Below are 5073 nucleotides of genomic sequence, written 5' to 3'. Positions count from 1 at the left end.
ATATATATATATATATATATATATATATATATATATATATGTGTGTGTGTGTGTATATACATATATGTATATATATGTATATATATATATATATATATATATATATATATATATATACATATATATAGGGTGCTCCAGAAAAAATGCTACAAATTTGGACTCAGTTTATTTAAGAACGGACAGAGATGCAAGAACAAACTTTAGCATTCTGAAAAGCTAATATGGTGGCAATTTGTTCAGCACTCAAGCAAACTTCTTGAAGTGCACGTGCTCGATGTGAGCACCACGTCGGTTAAAACATGCTTTGATCCGGAGGCAGAAATTCTCCGCAAATTTGCGGCATGTCTCCGCCGTCACATTGGCTGCATAAGCTTCGACACTCTGCTTTAACTGGTCAAGGGTGGTTGGCTTGTTTGCATACACCTCTCCCTTAGACGCTCCCCAGAACCAAAAGTCAAAGGAATTGAGGTCAGGGCTATGAGGTGCCCACTCGTGTGTTGTGCGGAAACTGATCACGTGGGATCCGAAAAGCTCCTTCAGCAAGGCGAGAGAATCGTGAGCTGTATGGGGCGTAGCTCCATCTTGCTCAAACCACATTCTGCTCTTCTGGTGGACAGTAAACATTTGACCAAGTTCAGTGTTGAACTTGTTGATGATTTCACAGTAGCGCTCGCTGTTGACTGTCACTGTCTTGCCACGCCCGTCCTGAAACCAGTACGGTCCGAGAAGACCATGTCTGGGGTTGAATGCGATCCATGCAGTCACTTTGGCGCCCTTCAGATGTTTCTCACTCATCTCCTCAGGAGGCTCCTCCCCCCAGAAAACGTTATTGTGATTGTTTACCGTCCCATTGAGGTGGTAATGAGCCTCATCACTGAACCAGATGTTGTTCAACCACCCAGGTGAGCGCTCCAGCTTCTCGTCCAACCACTCACACATTTCAATGCACCTGGTCTTGTCCTCATCCTTCAAGACATGATGAGTGGAAATCCTGTTGGGGAAGAGCTTCAGATCATTGCTCATGGAGCGCAGCAGTGTGGTTGGTGAAAGGCTTAGCTCTTGTGCCCGTCTGCGATAGGACTTTTAGGGGCTTCCCACAACTGAGTCCTTGATTTGCCGGCGTTTCTCTGGCGTAAGGATCGGTTTTGCACCATTTCTACCCTTGTTGCAATTGTGGAGTGTTTGCTCCTTTTCGAAGTGTTAACAATCCTCCAGATTGACTTGTTGTCCAGTGTTTTGACGCTACGGTGAAGTCCAAATTCGTTCTGGAATTTGCGACGAACCTCCACGTACGAATATGTCTCGTACCAGAATTGCACAATTCTTTGCTTCTGTTTTAAAGTAAACATTCTACAGCTGATCTAAAAAAGAAAACCACGGTTAAAATTGCCATTAGGTAGTTAACAAGCCCTGAAAAGGAAATATTAGTAATGCAAAACTTACGATTTTCACAGCAAAAACAAGTTGTAGCATTTTTCCTGGAGCACCCGGTATATATATATATATATATATATATATATATATATATATATATATATATATATATATATATATATATATATATATATATAATATACATATATGGTGTTGAAGTGTACATAATCTACAATTCATTTGCATGTAAATGCGTAAGTGTATTAACAGATTTTCGAATTTGGGTATACATGCATGTTTATGGGGGTGTGATCACTGTGATTGTTTGTTTTTCCTTTTAAAATGGTTTACAGGCTTGTGACTTGCATATTGCTATGGACCAGCAATTGTATATCTCTGTTTGACTATTATTACCCATACGTTTTCCCGCTCTCAAAGTTGATCGTGACGTTTTGGTAATATTTGGAGCTGCAGTAGATATAATCGTATCATATCAGGACCGGAAACGTAAAGAGTTGTCTAGCGAGCTTGACAGAATATGATGATGATATTTTCTCTTACTGTTATGAGTTGATATACTACTTTTTTCTTTATTTTATTTTATCTATTTATTTATTTTTTATCCGGACGGTAATGCAAATTGTACAATGAAGCCTGGGTAATGCTAGACGATTTTGTGAAACCGAGAGAACTTCACTCTAAAAAAGGACTCTTATGTTGATGTAACCTGAATAGTTTGTCATGGCTAACACCAGACTATTTTGATTGTTTAAAAATTCACCTCTGACTATATCAACTCTTTCAAAATGATTGCTGTGAAAATTGATTTAATTTGTGTAACAACATATTTTGATTAAATGAAATGTTATCCCCACAGGCAGTGAGGTTCACATCACCTTCATTGACATTTTCGAGACAATGAATTATTCTAGATTTTTTCTTTTCCCCTAGCTGTTGCTAGTCTGTTGTTTTCCAGTGAGTTAGAGAGGGGTGGGTCACCCTAGAAAAGGGCTTGTTCCATTCGACCTTATGATGCTTCTTCATAACTTGCATTCTGGGTCAGGGAAAAAAAATTAACCACTAAAGAAATGAACCTTGTAATGAAAGCGTTGTGTCTCTATCAACATCTTTTGGTCACTGGCAATACACTCAAATACATACACACACATACACACACACACACACACGCAAACACACACACACAAACACACACACACACACACACACACACACACACACACACACACACACACACACACACACACACACACACACACACACACACACACACACACACACACACACACACAAAATGGTTTACATAAAGTGTTGGTATACTAAAAATTGTAACGACGCTAAAACTAGAAGAGACAAAGCCTGGAAAAAATGGAGAAAAGACAAGAAATTACTAAATGTCAAAAATACATCAAACTGAGAAATTAATGTGTACAGTATATATACGCTGAGAGGAAAAAAGAAACTACGAAAAATATATAATAGACAAATGCAAAGACCAACCTAAACTATTTTACTGATACGTAAACGATAAACTAAAAGACAAACATGAAATGGTGAAACTGATTGAAGGAAACAAAGAATGTACAGAAGACGTAGAAATGGCAGAAGTAATGACCAGAAACTTTAAGTCTGTATTTACAATTATAAGCTCACAAATGTGGGATGAAGGACAGCGAGAAGGATCCCCCAAAATGAAAGAAATAACGGTGACACAGAAAGAAATAAGGGACCAAATAAAGAACTTTGACGTCAGGAAGTCATATGAGCCCGATAGAATAGCAAACTGGATATTGAAAGAATGTATAGATGAACTGAAAGATAAAATACACAAGATAATTGATTTTTCACTCAAAGAAGGAAAAGTACCACAAGATTAAAAAAATGCAAACATTGTACAAATGTACGAGTACAAAGGAGGAGATAAAGAAAATACAACAAACTATAGACCGGTATCCCTAACGAGCACAATTGCAAAAATATGCGAGCTATCAAAAATGAATGGATTAAACACTTGGAAGAGATTAACATACTAAACCCCAAGCAATTTGAATTTAGAAGTGGAAGATCATGTACTACAAATTTAATATGCTTTTACCCAAGATTAATAGAAATAATACAAGAAAGATGGTTGGGCAGACTGCCTTCTTGGGCTTACAAAAGGCTTTTGACAAAGCACCGCACAAAAAGCTATTAAGAAAAATTGAAACAATAGTTGGAATACAAGGAAAATTATTGAAATGGTTAAAAAAAAATCTTGAACGGAAGAAAAATGTGGATGTTACTAAGAGAAAAAAAAAATCAGATTGGGTACATATGATAAACGGAGTCCCCCAAGGCTCTGTATTGGCTCCGATAATGTTTGCTGTTTATATAAACGACATGGATGAAGGCGTGGAAATGGAGTAAAAAGAACGAAGTGAATTTCAACATTAAGAAATGTAGTATAATGGAATTTGGAAAAAGGAAAAATAGAGTATTGGGTCAACATAAAATTAGTATAAAGGAAGTTACAAAAATAAACTCAGAAAGGGCCTAGGAGTAATTATTTCAAACGACATGACACCAGACAAACATGTTAACATAATAGTAGGAGAAACTTATAACTTAATAAGATCACTGAAAGTGGCCATTGACTACAAGGATGAGGAAAGGGTAAAGAAGATACAAGTTACACTGGTAAGACCAAAGTTGGAATACGCAGCGTCTCTATGGTCACCTAGAACAATAAAAACATAGAGAAACTAGAAAGAATTCAAAGAGCAATGACAAAATTGCATCAACACTTTGCAAGTTGACATACAAACAAAGGATAGAACAAACTCAACTTATAAACACTAGAACAAAGAAGAGAAAGAGGTGATTTGATAACCATCTACAGAATCATGAAAGGGATGGAAATTCTTGATAGGGATAGCCTACTAAAATGGGACAGAAGAAATACAAGAGGACACGAGAAGAAACTTGAGAAAGAATTACAGAAGAGATTTGAAAAAAAGATTCCCACACAGCTAGGTAAATACAACTAGGTAAACACACACACACACACGCACACACACACACTCACTCACACACACACACACACACACACACACACACACACACACACACACACACACACACACACACACACACACACACACACACACACACACACACACACACACACACACACACACACACACACACACACACACACACACACACACACACACACACACACACACACACACACACACACACACACACACGACTCGGTGGCGCAGTTGGTAGAGCGTTGAGCTGCCACGAGAGTGGCCCGCAGCTCTAGATTCGAATCCTGCCCAGGGCCGAAATTATTCGGTACCGCTGCGCTTTGAGTCGTTACTCTGACTCTCGTGGGCGGGGAGTTGGGTGTGTGTGTGTGAAAGGTCATAGCATTACCCATAGATCGGACCTACGAGCTCTGAGCTCTCTTCCAGGAGGGAAATAGCTGTCGATCACGAGTCCAACACATGATCTAAAGACCAAGTGAATACACACACACACACACACACACACACACACACACACACACACACACACACACACACACACACACACACACACACACACACACACACACACACACACACACACACACACACACATAATAACATAATAACATAAGAATAAAGGAGACTGCAAAACACCGTAAGGCCTACA

The sequence above is a fragment of the Oratosquilla oratoria genome, chromosome 40 (genome assembly GCF_046742065.1).
Source record: "Oratosquilla oratoria isolate Oo_2021 chromosome 40, ASM4674206v1, whole genome shotgun sequence".
Lineage (NCBI taxonomy): Eukaryota > Metazoa > Arthropoda > Malacostraca > Stomatopoda > Squillidae > Oratosquilla > Oratosquilla oratoria.
The sequence above is the reverse complement of the archived record's forward strand: the minus strand, read 5'-3'. Positions refer to the sequence as shown.